This window comes from Chionomys nivalis, chromosome 20, assembly GCF_950005125.1.
Source record: "Chionomys nivalis chromosome 20, mChiNiv1.1, whole genome shotgun sequence".
NCBI lineage: Eukaryota > Metazoa > Chordata > Mammalia > Rodentia > Cricetidae > Chionomys > Chionomys nivalis.
Genome location: NC_080105.1, coordinates 29,375,023 through 29,393,630, shown reverse-complemented (window position 1 = coordinate 29,393,630; position 18,608 = coordinate 29,375,023). Strand labels below are relative to the sequence as shown.

At 42.8% G+C, this 18,608-nt stretch overlaps 1 protein-coding gene across 9 annotated transcripts in view; it reads right to left on the bottom strand.

Moving 5' to 3' along the window:
• Positions 1–18,608, bottom strand: part of Tenm3 (teneurin transmembrane protein 3) — a 707,864-nt gene that overhangs the window by 332,056 nt on the left and 357,200 nt on the right. The window contains exon 1 of one of the 9 annotated variants that reach the window (XM_057752179.1): positions 1,232–1,330. The exons of the other annotated variants lie outside the window; for them this stretch is intronic. The gene's annotated coding sequence lies outside the window, so the exon portion shown is untranslated. Of the gene's footprint in view, positions 1–1,231; positions 1,331–18,608 lie in introns of those variants that run through there. 9 annotated transcript variants of the gene reach the window in all.

The following is an 18,608-nucleotide window of genomic DNA, read 5'->3' as shown; positions in this document are numbered from 1 at the left end:
TCTGGCTATTTCCAACCCTTCTGAAGAGCTACTTTAATAATTAGCACACAGAGGTCTCTGGATGGCTCCCCGAAACATTTAAAAGCAGAGAACAAAAGGTTTATTTTAAAAATGAAAACCTTGGCTTGCACCACGCCAGACTGGAATCTGCTTTCAATTACCGAAAGTATTTCCACTTTAGGGGAAGGGGATCAAATCTGCAACTACACCATCTTAAAACACTAAATTTGATTATGGTAGGCTTTCAGAGGCAAAACGAGTCTGTGGCACTGGCACATGCATTGGTATGTATCATTTATAAGATATTGCAGAGATACACGCTAGCACATGAGAGGGCGGAAATGTGATTTCTCATTCTGGGAGCTGCTGCAGATCTTTGTTTTATTAAAACACACACACACACAAATAGGCAAATGATTCCTTTTTCGCTAGCACTACATTAAGTTTTCCCCAACTATCCCACAACTCTTTCTCCACAGAAGTAATCTACATCGAGGTACATCTGTGAAGTTGAATTTCTTTGGAGACTGCGTGCTCCTTAAAATTCTCTCACGACAAAAAGGGACAAGAGTATTTCGCAGGCGAAAACCTGCTCTTTTAATTAGCAAGACTATTTTGTACCTTCCCCCCCATTAAGCAATTAGTATGATGGATTTCGGTTAATGGAACCAAAAGGTTGATTCATTTACGTTCGAAGCAGATTTTTAAACATTTCTGACATGAATTATTCAAAATCATGACCGCTAAGACTTGCTCCAAACAAATTCCAAAAGATATATGGCAAAAGTCAAAGAACACATGGAGGTTAAAAAAAAAGGAAGAAAAAGGCAGTTTTACCTCGTGGATTAGGACTGTATATTACTCATTTTACAAATCCATTTAATTAAAAATACCGGGAACAAAAGACTCCATCTCCCCGAGGCTACCTGCACCACTCCGGGTGACGAAGAGTATTCGGGAAAGTTCTGCCTCCACCTCTTCTAAATCTTTCAAATCTGGCCCCTCAGGGGTTAAAAAAAAAAGCCACCTCATTTCAGATGCTAATGTTGCCTCTGCACCGCTTCCCGACCGGCGCGGAGCCTCCTCCCGTCCCAACGCCACCGGGCACGACCGAACGCGGGACCCACACGGCGGGGCCGCAGGGACCGCGGAACCGCAGCCACCGCGCGCCCGGGAGCGTGGAGCCGCACTCGAATCCGCGCGTGGAACCGCCCAGGCCGCGCTCACCCACCTTGCCGCCGCGCGCCCTCGCCGTGGCCGTGCGGAGCGGAGCCCGGCGCTGCCAACTTGCCTGGCTCTGGAGCGGATCGCGTTACAGCGCCGGGCTCGGGGCTCCGGCTGCGAGCGGCAGCCAGACACGATAGGCTGAAGCTGCTCTGTTTACACCCGGCCGCCGAGGGGGCGGCGGCGACGCTTAACCCTTTCGGGCCGGGCCCCGCCGCGGCCGGGCCGCCGCCTGGCACTCGCCACAGCCTGTACACACGCGCTCCCGCAGGCACACGCGCGCACACACATGCACACATGAGCCGGAGCCGACTGCAAACTGCTCGCAAACTGCTCGGCCAGCATGCTCCGGAGACCCCGGAGGGAGCGGCCGTCCCTGCACACACGCGTACACACACACACACACACACTCACGAGCGCACACCCCGAGACAGCAGTGTGTGCTCCTGTACTGCTCTCGGCAGGCTGCTGTGCTTCTTGGAAGCGTCCGTATTCTCCACCCGCGCTACTTTCCCGGGCTTACAAAGAATCTCCTTCCCCGGCATCCCGAATCCCGACTCCGGCTCCACCACCGTTCCGCACCACGTCGGCTGCATCCCCCACCAAACCCCACCCCACCCCACCGCGGAGACCGCCACCTCGCCGCGGGTCGGCCCCAACTAAGTCCCGGCAGACGCGCGCCAGCTCGTACCTGCAGGCGGGAGGAGTCCACGCGCCGTCCGGAGTCTCGCTCGCCTGGCCCGGCGTGCGCAGCGCGTGGGTGGGTGTCGCCTGGGAGCGCCGCGGGGACCCGCGCAGCCCGCGCTCGCCCTGGGCCTCGGTCACGGCGCTCAGCCACTCTCGGCCCTGGGAAGACGCAGGGGCGGCAGTGCGCCCTAGTGCTCGACACCTTCGCCCCCTCCTCCCCTGATGCTGGGGACAGTCACCAGAGGCCCTGGGACTGGATGCTTAAGATCGAGGGGTATGAGCGCTGAATGAAGTGCAGGGCTGACCAACCTGATCTGCAACAGCTAACGTGTTCTAACCAGCTCTACTTTAAAATAAAACATGCTTCAATATTACTGCGCTTAGATTTTTTTGTTTCCAAAACTGTCCCTCTCTTTAGGTTCCACTTTCATCATTTTTTTTTTCATTGCCTCCGGTCCAACGTCCCGCCTTCCTTTTAATTTCTCCTTCGAGAACATTCTACCTACCTATCCCTTCAAACAAGTCCACCATGCCGAGAATGGCTAGCTGTTCAAGGATTTTTAGATTTACCACTGTTTTTTTTTTTACAGTTCCTCTCTCTCTCTCTCTCTCTCTCTCTCTCTCTCTCTCTCTCTCTCTCTCTCTCGTCTCTCTCTTTCTTCTCTCTCTCTATATACACACATATATAAAAGAAAACTAGAACACTTTTTAATCAATATGTTACCAGTTCTCATTTTCATTTTGCATTTTAACTCTCTTTCCTAGACTCTGACACACAAACACACCCCAAAAGACAATACCGTAGGAAAAAAAACTATCCTTTTTTTTCCCCTCTGTTTTTCAAGAAATTCACGTACTTCCACTCCCATTTCTTCTGAAAAAGGATAATCACTTTCCATAGATTCGACAATAGCCATGTTTGTCTTTTTTTTTCTTTTTCTTTTGCATTGGTGTGGAGGACTACTACTTTGACCTCAGCTTTGACATGTCTTACATTGAAAGGTCTCAGAAGGTGAATGCAAACCTTTGGCTGTAGAGAACTTCCCCTCTCAAACATTCCTCATCAGACCGAGAAAGAGCTGTTGAGACTCCATATTTTAAGCAGAGCCTCTACATCTTTCTGTTCTTCCCTGTCATCGTGAATGCCCTTGTAAACACCGTGATTCACCCAACACGCCTTCTTCCAGACTGTTGAGAGTGATCAGGATAGAGAAACCATTAATTGGCCTTTAATATCTTTTAATTGACCTTTAATATCTTTAATCAAGATATCATAGGAGTTACTTTCAAATAGCATTTACTTAAAATTTAGACATTTCTTTGACAGTCTAAAATTTGAAGTTATTTCAAGGTTCTGAAATTCTCTTGTAGCAAAATTGGGTCAAAAGGGAGAACAATAGACATTTTGTAGGGCACTGAAAAAATTCTAAGCTCTTAAATAAATACTTTCTTCAATCAACTGTTTTGAAAAGAATCATTTCATAGAGTTTGTAATGCTCGACTTTTCTCGGGGTGGACAGCCCCAAGTCATCGCAAATACGCATTGTATAACCTGAAAACAGAGCATGAAGATGCTGTTCTTGGAGTCTTAGAGAAATTAACTAGGCAGAACACTGAACGGTTCGCATTTGCTAAGACCCAGGGGCTTGTATGTCCTTGGGAAATGTATCTCTTGAATTTGATGACCACAGATTTGCAGAACTGGACCAAAACACGAGAGCACGGGAAGATGGACGTTCTCATGGAAGAATGAATGGTCTGAAGGGCTTAAATAAAATCACAGTTTGGGGCAAGATGAATCTTAAGAAGACTGATATTTGGCACGCTCATTTCCCCCAGATAAATGCTATGCAAATTGGTCACTGATTGATAGCATTTATTAAAATTCCAATTTAAAATGCTAATTGAGCAATGCCCATTTATAAGTATCAGATCCAGGTTAGGCAAATTTTTATATAGCAAATATGCTACATGTGTATCTACTCCTAGCTTTTCTGAATGCAAAAATGATGATTACAAATTAGACAAAGACAGTATCTCTGGAGAATTATCAAAGATTGACTTTCAGAGAGATTGAATAGTGGCAGCAGCTGCCGATGTGGAGGAAACAGAGGAGATGTTCTTAAACTATTTCCTAAGCTGAAACATGAAGGATGGGTCTTATATCTTCCAAGGAAAATCATGGTTTTGTGACCACACCCATCCATGCATCCAGTCACAACCCTTCAAATACAAGAGCCCACCAAGGAGTCCCACAGGGAAACGTGCAGGCAAAAGGCACAAATTCGATTCATGTTTTTTTCTACCATCATTTGCCATATTGATGATGCTGGGGTTAATTAGCATTATGGATACTGCCTTTCACAACTCAAGTAGTTCCTGTCGCAGATCTGCAGAATTCCTTACCGTTGCGCAAGCAGACACTATTAAATATGTTGAAATATGTGGCTATTTTATGTTGTGAATAAATAACCACATGGAATCATACTTGCAATATTAAATGAACTTTACTTATAACTGAATTCAGTTCTTTAGGCATAAAACCCTAATGACTGCACACCACAAGGAAGATTTTTAAAAATGCATGAACCAAACCAAATCAAAGAAAATTGTATTTTTTTTTAAAGGACCCATGAATGAACTGTTACTTCAAACTGCTACTAACTTAGCTTCATATTCAAAGTGCTTCTGGTCTTTCCCTACTTAGGCCTGGAGCCTTGGAGAGTCGGACCGCAACTGAAACTAAGATGATTATATTCCCCGATAATTAGTAAGCACTACAACCAGACTGTCCGCAATAATAACACAAAATAAAACTCAAATACTTATACCATCGCATGTCATGACAGCATTATATTGAGCATCTGGTGCTTATATTTTTTGGTTTTGTCCTGGATATCAAACCTAGGTGTTGTAGGCCAATGCGACACGCTGGCCTGACACATCCCACTTAAATTCTTTAAGGCCCTTTGAGTTAGTGGGAGTCATCGTAATATTCCATTTTAAAGATGAAGATACTGGAACCTAAGGAGGTTCAGAGTGTACACACCTATTTACAGGGTGCCAGGGCTTCCGAATCCAAAAATTGAACTGCAGATTTGACTCAATGGTTAAACTGGTTTTAAATGTGTTGCTCACTTTCGAAGCCAAATATATCGAGACAAGTTACATCACCTACTTTAAAGCATGACGTTGGAGCTTACAAATGATAATCTATCGCTCTTAGATGAGGGAACAGAGAGGCCTGGTACCGCATTTCCCACGTTTTGAAAATACTTCAAGAGAGTAAACAGAAAGGTGTGACAACATTAGTGTCATCTGTAAGCTGCAAATTCTGTAGAGGAACAAAATGATCATAAAACATTCCTGTTGATTTAAAGATTGTCATGTAGCAGTATCTGTCACCAGAAGGATTATCCTAAGAATTTTACCTTTATTTTAAAATATTTTTTAGAATATGTCAAAGAAATTGTTATCAAAATTACAATATACTAACATATACTGACATATATAATAACTGATGTATAATGGCATCAATTGGCACATAATAATTATACAAGTACTCTGGTCACATGTTGGGCATAAAATTTTAGGTTTTTATCTCATTTTGGCAAACAATTTTTTTCTAATAAAGTTCAAGGGCCAAATGTACAAAAACAAAAATAAAGCACTGAAAGCAGTCTTGAGAGGAAGGCCAGATCATAATTTTTCATGGATCTCTGAAACAAATCTAAAGAGCCAGTATCCTATCCAGGTGACTCTTTAACCAACAGGAATTCCACCCACAATACACATATTTATTTTTACAACAATATGAAACAACCACATGAGAAATCATTTCTGAAATGCAAGCTTCTTTGTTTTCAAAGCCATTAAATTCTTTCACCAAAAGAAGCCAAATGCGCCTTAAATCCAGTACACGATAAAGACCTGAAACTCTCCCTTTGGCTATGCAATTATGCCTCTGTGTACCAAAGAAAAACTGGTCTTTATTTCTGTCTTAATTCAGACGACCTTGGGCAGCCACCTTCTGGGTCCTTGCCAGTCTGTACAGACAGGGGAGAGGAGGAAGCAGGGCTTGGGTGTGTGACGAGGTCTGGATTCCTTGCAGGAGGCAATCAAGCAAGGTACTCTCTCCAAGAAGCTTGGTGCGTTCCTGCCTCCTTCCTGGCAAGCTTCCAAGTCTGGGAGAACGGGGTGAGAATGGGGGATCCTTCCTACCTGATGGAGCACTGGACAGGGCAGGCGTCCAGTGGAATTTGAAGATCAGCAGGAGTTAGGTAGGGGTAGGGACGCCAGAAACTGAGTATAACAAGAACTGAGATGACGTCAAACACCACCCAAAGACAGCATTAGAAAGCAGTCTCCAGGACACAGAAGTATAGAACCTCACTCCATCGGTGAACCACCAGGCTCCAGAAATGCAGGCGAGGCCAATATGGAAGAAGCACCATTTGTCTCTAGCACTTGAGTGCTTGAGTGTAGGCAGCAATACTAATTCCCAGGCCCACCCAGGGATGGCAGTGTCTATCCATGCATGGCAATCTACTGGGGTTCACCTCATTTTAGGTCTGGCAAACAGGAATACATCTTGGAGGAACATTTTGCATGCATTCTCTGACGGGTTCAAGATTAATAAATAGAGATGTGATAAATAAACATGAATGAATGATTTCAATTAAACATCCGAAATGAATGAATGATTTCGATTTGACAGCCATGTCATCAATCTGGACCACTCATTTCCCCCCCCCCTTTCCCATGCCACAAAACATTGGCCTCAGAACCATCTTAGTTAATGTCAAAACACTAGGCAGCGTGTCTGTGAATTCACATACATTACTACAAGTATTTTCCTTTGCCCCGGAAAACCAAGAACTACTTACTCATGAGAAGGAGATATGCGCGTGGCCAGAGAAGATGCTGCCTGTCGTGGTGAGATTAGCAGCCAGCTCCTCCATGTAGTGAATGCAACACAGAAGTCATAGAAACTTGATGCTTACCCTTTAAATTTTATCATATCAAAAATTTCCAGATGATCAGTAGTATGGATCACTTCTGGATCTTTGCCAAATATAGATAATCGACATTGGGTTGGCTTGTGGTGTTTCCACGAAATACCCCCATAAAACATGTTTGTAATATGCTCCTTTGTTTTATGAGTGTGTTCTTTTGTGAACATAAAGCATTTTCTTACACATCACTTTGTATACGCCCATGGCTGCTCTTGACACGACCAATCACAGCTTGCTCACCATGTGACAGAGGAGGAAGTTCCTCCCTTCAGTCTTTTCTGATTGGCCAAGACCAGACAAAGGGTCCTGCTGTGTGCTCCCACAGAGCTCCATAAATATCCTTTTCTTTCCATCTTCATACATGGTCTGCTGTTCTTGTTCTTAACTCCTTCCTGACCATAAATACATCACAGAGATGCAGACGGTTGGGTAAGGAAAATGTCTGGCAGATGAACAGTTCCTCTGTTAACTCCTTAACATGTACAAACTTGGTACTAAGTAGCTGTTGCTTTGGGGATGGATGGACCACTAGGAACAAACAGTCCAGACTGAAGAAAAGCCTCGTTAATGAAAACTGTTGAGACATTTGCATTATCTAGACTGTGATGATGTAATTCTTGCATCTCTCTTCTTTCTCCCCTGCTTCTACAATCCCACCCATGCACGCCACTAAAGGGCATACATTTTGGATTACAAAAGTTGTGACATATTGGCACTTACCACCATTGATAACAGTTCAAGTCATTATTATAAACTCTATAGTACATATATTTTGGTCATAAAATCACAAAATTATAATACTGGACATAGACATAATTCATGATCTAGGCTGAAGATGTCTCTCAGATATAGTTCATGAAAATTAACACTGTGCTCTGAAAAATTAATTTTCTGAGAAGCCGTACTGTGCTGTGTCTTTCCAAGTAATATATGACAGTGTTTAGTTTGTTTTGAGAGTATCCCTCTGAAGTCACCATTTATAGCCAATGCCTTCACTAGAACCATCTGTAGAACAGTGAAGAACAGATAGCCATCATTTCTCAGTAATAAGGGCCCTTCATGAACTTGAAGATGATTATTCTTCAATTTTCCCTTAATATCCACGGCCAGGCTAAACTCAAGTTACTGTTATTTTACCATCTCCTTGCACATCACTTTTAAAAAGCTCTTTCATTGTCTTGATAGCTCTTCTCTAAGTGGCACTGACCGAGAACCAAAAACTCTCCAAGCCTCAACTAGAGATGGAGGCCCGGGCAAAGAATAAAGTCTAGCGGAAGGACACGAAGCTTAGAGAGAGAAAATCTGAAGCGAGCATCTCAGCAGCTGCCTGTGAAACACGACAACCTGAAGACAGAGATGAAGGGGTGATTGAGTTCTGCACCAGGGAGTCACAGCCCCAGCCCCGTAGGGTGCTATCAATGATCACAACTGAGATCTTGAGGCAACACGTAAACTGAGAAAGTCAAGCACCCGGCTTGAATCTTGGGGATTCCTGACATGTGAGCACCATGTAGGAAAGGTCACAGCTAGGGAGACAGAAGGCGACCTCTAGGAAATTGGAGAAAGTGAGCAGTGTAACATGACAAGCCCTGGAGGGAAGGCTTCAGGAGCTGGGGCTGGGAACGGGTTGGTCCGTGATAGTTAACAAGACTCCACGTTACAGATGAATACTTAGGACAATGGAAGCTCTTAACGTGGGCCACAAGAAGCAATTTGTGAGCTAAAGGATAATAATTTCTAGAACAATAAAGAGGTGAATGTCAGCTTTAATAGTTGTTCAAAAGAAAATGGCTGTGAGGAAACGGATAGAGATTAGTGAAAATATAGATTTTTTCCCTTCTTTTTCAAAGTTTCTATATTTTAATTCGACTAGCATTTATTGAATGACTACTACATGTAGTCATGTACTTCAAAACATTTATGGTATTTCTAACCTAAAGGACTTCCTTAAGCCACACACGACAAGGTAGTTTAAAACTTGGGGGAAGAGTACTGTGACTTCATTATTTAAATATCCTGGGGCGAGGGCGGTTTCCCTTTTTTTTAGACAAATTCCTACACATGATCTGTACCAATCTGTAAAAATCAAGTGTGCTTAGTGTCTTGGTTGAAGCAGCAGGAAACTCATATAAAATATAGGAGGGTTTATGTCCCTTCTTATTCATGCATGACAATAAGAAGGTATACAGAGAAAAATGTATTAATAACAGGTGGACTCAGATTTCTGGGTAAGGAGAATTCCAGTTGTTTCTCTCATCGTGGGAGCTTTCAGCTTCTAACTGACTGTAAACGTTCAGTGTTATCTCTTTCTCTTAGGTGAACTGCTGCAGGGAATTAGGTCTGCCAGAAACCCGGGAAGGCAAAATAAGGGCATCTAATTGATGCTAAGCTAACTGACCATGGCTCCGGAGGCTTTGACAAACAAGGGATCATGACCACTGAGGTACAAGTCCACATGAAGATTCTGACACAAGAAAATCCAGACACTTCAAAGCCCGTCATTCATGGTGGTAATTTGACTTCAAAATGGAAACCGCTGGGAAAACACGTACAGAATTATGTTATTTCTGGCCAAGCGCCTTTGCAAGATTTTCAACAAAATGTTAGGGCAGCGTGATCATTTAAATGAACTTCTAAGATTAAGGTGGAGCAAGGTAGAGTCTTTTGGAATTAATTTTATGATATTACCCATTAGGTCAATATATCCGGATGTCACTTCAACAGCAGTAAGACAGGTTTGGTTCCGATGATGTAAACAGACTGGATAAGCTGAAAGGCTCTCAGTGGTAGGCACAAGTCCATGCTAAATAATCATACCTTCAGGGGGTCTGTATTCCACAGGGGATGTCGGGTAAGTCTGCTTCAAAGACTTTCTGGCAGGGTTTCAGGACAGTTAGAAATAGAAATTCCCTACCCAGAAAGTACAGTTGGATTAGAGTGTGCTTAAGAGTAATTTATGATAGCGAGAAAAGTTCTAAATTACAGTGGGACATTTATACAATAAAAAGCTTGTGCTGTTGCTGGGGATCATCTCCAGCAATTGTAAGAAACCATGAAGTCTTGTCTTCCGTGTTAGGAAAATCACTGATTGGTATTCAGATAAACAGGTGTGTTTTTTCATCCATACTATAAAGTAACCGAATAAACATCCTGTGAGGATGACGTCGCGGACTCACAGCAAGGGAAAGGAACATGAAGCAAGACCACATCAATAGCTCCCAGACTGAAGCCAGGCGTGGTGGCTTACCCCTAAAATCCTAGGACGTTGAGTCCTGGCATTGTGAGTTCGAGGCCAACCTGGCATATACAGTGAGAGCCTATCTTAAAAAAAAAAAGTTTCTAGCAAGGGTATGGTAGCACAGACCTTTAATCCAAGAAGCCAGAGGCAGAGGCAAATGGATCTAAGTTCAAGGATAGCCTGGTCTACAGAATTCCAGGACAGCCAGGGCTAAAATCAAAATGGTGCAGTGGTTAAGAGCACATGCTGCTCTTCCTGGGGATCTGGGTTCATTCCCCAGCACCCACACCAGGAGGCTTACAACTGCCTGTAACTCCAGCCCCAGAGGGATTTGACACCTTTGGCCTCTGGGGACACTTGTGTTCATGTGCACAAACTCTTCCATACGCATGATTAAAAATAACAGCAACAACAAAAATCTTAAAAAATGTTTTCAAAGGAAAAAAACCAAAAAATTAAGTTTTACATATAGATATGGTATATATCACCTTGAAATGACAAAATGAATGGCGGGAAGAAACATCACAAATCTCCAGAAGTCGAGAAATCCTCCACCTAGATTTATGATGTTGGATGTCTTGATCTATACTTTTCCCTTTGTAAAAATGGTCTTCTGAGACTTGCATTTATCCTTTAGTCATTCATTTCCATTCTCCCCATCCTTCTCTCCTTCCCTCTCCCCTCCCCAAGCCACTGGTAGCCATATTGGAAAAAAGTAGCCAAGGCTGGCCTTGAACTCTGTATCTTCCAGTCTCAACCCCCAGTTGCTGGCATTACAAGCATTTACCAGCATTACTGACTCAGTTTCATTTGTTGTTATTGCTGTTTTGTTGTTTTTGTTGGGTTTGCTACATGGGGATAGAATGTGCGGGTCTCACACAGTAGGTAATTGTTCAGCCACTTAGCAATGTCCCCAGCACCCTCTGGTTAGCGACGGTATTACTAGTTCCCGAAGGCTCTTCTTTTCCTATTCCATTCTGTCTCTTGCGTGTGACTGTTTAATTTGTCTATTTGAGTAGTCTATCCAGTATAAATTTCAGATTAAGGTTTTACTGTGTTTTTGAAGAGTAAAGGGCCCTACCAGCCATTTCTGAATGTAGACTTCTAAATGGAGATAGGCCATTCAAAACACCCAGGTTTGTCTTTATTCTGCTTCTTGTGTTAACTTTCCGTGGTGAAAAACAGCAACCATATTGCATATAAGAAGCAATAGGGCAGGGGGTAGAACTCAGTAGCAGAGTTCTTGGTTATCTAAGATGTATTTTATTGCTCTGTGTGTGTTTGTGTATATGTATGTGTGTGTATGAACGCACATGAGTTCACAAGTATATGAGTATTCGTGAAGACCAGAAGGTATCAGATCTTCTGTAACTAGAGTCATGGGCCACTGTGAGCCTCCTGATGTGGGTGGTGGCGATCAAACTACAGCAGCCCCCTGCAAGCACAGCAAGTGCTCTCCGCCACTTGGCTGCCAACCAGGCCCTCCGTGGTGGAATTCTTGTCTAGAATGTACAAAATCCTAATTGTGATCCAATCCCCAAAACTGAAAAAAAATTGAGAAATTATGTTTGTCCTTCAAAGAACATCATTGGCAAAGTTTTGAGGAGCCAAGATGGGTGACAATCTGTGTGCGGACTACATTATCAAGTGCTGGCTGGCCACATTGTTGGTGGGAAGGACATAACCCCAGCCATACGGTGTGTTTAATCCTCTTCCCTTCCACACAGTCATTCACCACCTAACGACATGCCTGTACTTTAGGAGAAGTGAGCCACTAGGCAATATATACACACAAGCAAGTTAGTAGATTCTAAAATTCATGGTTAGGGATGAAGTACAAAAACCAGGCTAACCAGCAACATCCTTTACAGTCATTATCAAGTTTTATATACTTGGTGTAATTGCCTGCTCTGCAGCTTTATACAATGGGTGGCAGAGAAGGCTTGCTTACACAACCATTGCCACAAACACGTGAGCAATGGGCTGTGTTCAAAGGGATGAGGCTACTTTGTCGTGGGTGATAGAAAGACGTCAGCTGCTTCCGATCCCAGGGGTCCACAGGCCTCGATGAGCTCTGTGGTTAACGGAACTGTCAGGACCCCACACACGACCCCTGTGCTCCAAAGCTTGCCTTAATAACTCCACATCGTCTCAGTGGCTTCAAGCAAGGGGCTCTATTAATAGAGTCTTTCCATGACCAAAGGCAGAATGCACCATCCATTTCTTGCCCAAAGAGATCTCACAGTATCGCCCATGTCAGGCCCCAATGAAAACCCACCCCTCTCTGCCACAGAATCAGGGTGACTCTACACAGAGGCGGACACTCGTTCATTTTATATTCGGAGCGTTGCACACCTGGCCGCGCACTCCTTTGTATGAGGCAAACAGATCCCTTGCTTATTAGTGATTCTAAACATTGTTAATATGGTGCCTCCTTAAGCAAAGACACAGAGGGAGGTGGTAAGATGTGCCCACAGGCATCGGCAGAGGCGAGATCTGCTGTCATTAGAAAATTAGAGTCCTTGCCAGCTTCACAGTCAAACACGAAGCTGCCCGGCCTCCTCTGATTACCATGAGATTTAAATTAATATCATTATACCTAGTAGGGGAAAAAAAAACTGCTTTCCTCGTTCTAAAATTAGAATGTTTATAATATTCAACTCTTTATTTCCAAGAGGTCAAGATGAATAGTAAAATAAAGTAGAGCGCTAATCCATATCAATTTTCTTCCAATTATGAAGACATAAACCGACTTCAGGTCCTTCGGCTGCAGGAACTAGCTGCAGGTTCACTGCTTTTCTTCCCTCGCGAGGGAAGAACTAAGGATTACCTTCATCTGCAGAGGCAGCAACCGCCTATGCCTAAAAAGGGAATATTTGAAAAATTCTTAAATTCATTCTTGTGCTTTTCCTCCTATCCTATTTCAAATCAATTTCCCATTTTCTCCCATTCCTCCCTGCTGGCAGCTGCTCCTTTGGGGCCTTTCTCTGGCCCCAGGAAGGCAGGCGGGGAGGCCCGCAGTTGCCTGTTCAGCTGATGCCAGCCCTGTTCTGAAGCTGGAGACAGAATGTCTAATCTCCATATTATAAGCAGTTCTCAATTGCCAGGGTTTTTAAAAAGCATCTTCACACTAGGTCGACAGGCTGGGGACTCCTGTCTTTCTTTTCACTGGGAATTCAAACAGTTTTTTTCTTGGGGTGGCGGGGACTGAGTCCCTTACAGAAAGCGTCAAACAATATCAACAGACTCACGTTCTCAGATGCCAAACGAGAAGCTTCACCTGGAGTGTAAACACTAAAGATGGAAGTCATGCTATAAAAACACTGCATTTGAAGACCGTCTGAAGCAAGGCAACCGGAGGGAAATAGTTTCCCCCAGCAGCCTGGCAGGGAGAATTGACTCTGCTGAACAAACCATGACTTCCACAAAACCACAGCACTGGCGAGGACCACCAGAAAAGACCGTGACAATACTTCCCATGATCCCCCAGAACAGACTGCTACTTAAGTGGAAACGGCATCTAGCCTTCTTGATGTGCTTGAATTTGCATCGGCCTCTTCTTGGGATATGTCCAGGATTTGTTTTTACGGACTTCAAAGATACCAGCGAAGAAGCACTTGTGCCCTGGCAGTCCCTACGGAAATGTTCCACATCTTCTCTGCGTCCAGGGTTCTGAGGATTGCTGCAAAGGCCAACCACCCAGATTCTAGGTTCAGCTGTGATGGCTGCATTGCATTCTTGGGTTTCCTCACACTGGCCAACCTGGCAAAGATGACTGGCCATCACTTGGCAAGGAGACTGAGGTCTCTCATTCAGCTTTATTTTAGAATGAATTTCTGTGTCTTTGGTTGTCATTCTTACACTCTTCTGCAAAAACAGTGTCATCTGGTCGGCATCGGGGGTGAAATGTGAAAAACTCAAAACAAACAGAATGGGCTGGAGGGATGGCTAAGTGGGTGAAAGGACCAGAGTTCGGATCCCCAAATCCACCTGGAGCCGGATGGAAGTTATCCTTCCAGCCTCTATACAAATGTGGCCTACATGTGCCCTCCCCCCCCCCACAGGTGTACATCATTCAGTCGCATGCATACACGTCAGACACACAAAAACGATAAGACTCTAAATATAAACTACACTGACATACAAACTTTAATTATAATTCTATGAAATAAGTCATAAATTTATACCCACAGGGGTTTACACATTTTCCCAAACCAGGCTCTCATGACTTTCTATTCCACCCCAAATCTCTCGTCATTTTCAACATCATCTTCTTTCCTAGTTCTTGCCATCTCCACTCAGAAGCATTTCCATGTAACTGGCTGTTTTGGACTGCCAGTCCTCAAAATATGACATGAAGACTACATATTAATTATGAAAGCTTGGCCTTTATTTAGCTTAGGTTGTCTCAACTAGCTCTTATAACTTAAATTAACCCGTATCTTAAAATCTATGTTCTGCCATGTGGCGTTACCTCTCTTCCATCTTGCACCTCCTGTCTCCTCTCCATGCTGGTCTGGCCGCTCCACTTTTCTCCTCCACAGAGCTCTCTCTGTCCAGAAGTCCTGCCTACACTCCCTGCCTAGTTATTGACTGTTTATCTCTTTATTAAACCAACCACAGTGACACATCTTCACACGGTGTAAAGGAATATTCTATAACACGGCCATTTTCACAGCCCCCTCTCCCATCGACACTTTTTATTTCCAAAGCCCCCATCTCCAAATCTCATTCCGTCAATCTTAGAAACCTCTTTGATCGTCTCTGCATTCACATTACGATCCATATTCTACCTAAATCTTCCTAGTGACTTATTTGCAAATGGTCTTGCCAGCTCAAATCATCAAATGGTTCGTATCGACTAAAGAATAAAGCCAATTCCTCAGTCCCCCATCTAAGGAGTCCATTCCGGTTTGCATCTTACACTCAACAGCCTGTTTTTTCTCAGATACGGCTCTGTCCTTTTCCTAGCATGCCATGTGTCACATTGATCCCTTTCCCTAAACGCCCTCACTCCCTTCTTTCTCTGTCCCTCTCTGACTTTCTAGGTCATTGCCATCTTCCGACATCTAAATCACAAATTCCGTTATTCTATGGCTTGAATTGCCAGCCAGGCTCATAGCCAATCACTTAATGTCTTCAACAGGCTCTCCCCACAGAAACTTAAAATCCAACATCTTCAGGCTAATAAAAAATAATAACCTTCCTCCAAACCTCTATCTCCTTCTGCATTCCCTGTATTGTAAAAAGGGACCTTCCAATTCATCCACATGCTCAAAACACAAACTTAGGTACCAGCAACTCTTGAGCATCCTCTCTCTAATTCTCACTCTCTTCCATTCTGCAAAACAGATTAGCCCACGCTCTGTATCATGTTCACCCGGTCCCATCATCGCGGTCACCTTTGTTAATTTAGTCATGGTTCTTCAACGGCGTGCAGTATGATGCCCACTTTCGTTTTCTTTTCCTCAGCTACATTCTTCATATTGCATTCAAAAAAGAAATCTTTACAAATAAATTTAATATGAACATCATATTCTTTGATTGAAAACAGCTTAAATGGACATCCCCGTTGCTACTAAGATGAAAAACACTCAAACGCTATCAAATTTGTAAGATGCTTTATGACACAGCTTCAGCAATGTTGATTTTGCACATATATTGTGGCACCCACAGGTTCTTCCTTCTTTTTTCCTAGAGCCCCTGTCCTTGGCTAACTCTTCCTGGATCTTCATATCTTGGTTAAAACATCTCCCCCTCTAGTCCTGGTGGTTTCTGTCCCCTGATGGCTGAATGCCATTTGGTTATGGCCATCAGTCACAGTAATTAAGAAAATACCAAAAGCACCACACGTGTGACACTGAACATATTATCTTGAAAATAATTCATAATACTGCACATGAGGGTGAGATGTAATTCCAGGGTCAAGCACCAACTGGGGGCTGCATCAGAATCACCAAAAATAAAAGCTAAGCTGAACATAACAAAACCACTACCACCAGGAAATGAATATTGGAACCAGATCATTTAAAACATAGGCATGAAATACATAATAACAAATATATTAAATATTTCTCTACACTAGAAGCAATTTTTATTATATATATAAGCAAATAGATTTTATAGTAAAGTGGGGTATAGTTAAATATTGTTTTGAAAGTTGGACAGATTTGACAGGTACAAATAAAATGTGAAGTTAGTTTTTCTCCTTCTCTTTTTGGTTTTTCAAGACAGGGTTTCTCTGTATAATAATCCTGGCTATTCTGGAACTCACTGTGTAAAGCAGGTTGGCCTTGAACTCATTGTCATCCTTCTGCTTCCGCCTCCAGCAAGCTTAGATTAAAGGCGTGCACCATTTGTTTTTTTAATAAACAAAAACACAGAAAACTGCTTTGCAATCCCAAGGTTTCCCGGAATTGTAGGAGGTAGGGGACAAGGAGCCACCACCTCCTTTTGCACAGCTAACTGTGTGTCACCGCAATGACATTTCTTCTTCCTGGAAGGTGTAGACTGGTCTCACTTTGTATCCTCAACAGCCAAACTCTCAAATAAATTTTGCCAATGAAAACAAAGGAGTTGATGATAGTTTTGGATAAAAATTGCCTCTGGATCCTCTGGGCTAGTAGACTAAAGAGTGTATTTTCTGGTAGCAGCAAACTTTGGACCTTGTTGGACACGTATTTATACACACACAAAATAGCATTGATTTTTATGCTTATTGGAGCAAAGAAGCACTTATACTAACATAAGTCCATTAGCAAGAATTAGTAAAGATAGGAAAAAAATACCCGGAATGCAAATTACTCCTCTTTCAATTTTGTTATTTATGTCTTCTTGAAGAAATCACAACATTGTGCTAGGAAAGTGAACAAAGTAAAGTATTTTTTAAATGCACCATTTATTTTAAAAATAGGTTTTTATTATCCTAACCAGTGGCTGACCCAAAGAAAGCCTGCCATTGGCAGAGCCAGTATCCATAATATGGTCTGCTGTTCTTGCTCTACTTCCCATAGCCCCTCTAACTGGATGAAGACTGGTTAAGCTAATCAGATTATATCTGCAGGAAACCTTTGGGACAGCAGTCTTAGAGGTCAGAGAAGCAGAATTAAGGGACATATAAATTAGTTAAAAGATTCCAACTCAGCCGGGTGGTGGTGGCACATGCCTTTAACCCCAGCACTCACGAGGCAGATGCAGGTAGATCTCTTGAGTTGGAGGTCAACCTAGCATACAGAGGGGGTTCCAGGAAGGCTAGAACCAGTAAACCCTGTCTCAAACAATAAGGGAAAAAAATAAATTTAATTCAACTTAATTTAAAAAGGTGCAGACTCCACCTATGAAATTACCTTGGTGTTCACCTACTTCCTGAGACCTGACTGAACAATTTCTGGTATGTACTGTTTGGCATTCCTTTCTTTCATGTCTCCAGAGATAGATTTCTGATTTGCCCTTTCTCAAATCTCTGTAAGATAAATCCTTACCGCCCCACGTAAGCCAAGAACCTCTAAATTTCCACTTTCCAAAAAGCACCTCTTTGAATCAAGTTGGGTTTCTCCTCATTTTTTGTTTAATTAATATTTAACAAAACTAAGCTAATAAGGAATGTCTTTTAGGGGCTAAAGAGATGGCTCCGTGGCTAAGAGCACTTGCTATTCACTTGCAACTCCAGCTGCAAGGGATCCAACATCCTTTCAGGTCTCCACGGGCACTCACACACATGTGCACAGACACACACACACACACACACAAATAATCCAGTCAACCTTAAAAAAGAAATATCTTTTAAAAAAGTATTATGTTTACAGAAAATATATTAGCATACTTTTAAAATTGCTTCAAAATGTTTTGCAGAACCATCTGTCAATCATAGTTTTCTTTTGTGAGAACAGAAAGGTCAGCAAGTTGGCTAAAAAAAAGAAAAAGAAAGAAAGAAAAAAGTGACAGCACTGGATGGGGGTTTGTAGGTGGGATGAGGAGTCACTGCTCATGTGCACAGCTGCGAGTAATGCATGCAACATGTTTGAGGCCTTTTCTTGGACCAGTTCCCCAACATTTTAAACTCAACTTTTCTTGGCAAGATTATTTGGGGCCATACTGTGTATGTGTCTGAGTTCCTTCAGCCAAAACCCCTTAATATGAAAATTCAGCAGTATCACATTCTGTATAGATGTCACAACTCGAAATCCAGTCTGTTTTATGTGCCGTATGACTCAAGACTGACCTCTGCATTACTACAGGCTTATTTTTTAAGCATAAAGTGATATTTATCTACGTCATTCTCTATAGCCATAGATAAAGACGGACACATATATTATCCCATGCACTTAGAGTTTACGGGGAATATATATCGAAGGAAGGCATTTTAAAGTGAATTAACAGAAAATACATACAGCTCAGATCACAGCATGACTTCAACCTTAATGAGTAATAATTCTGTTGGAGAA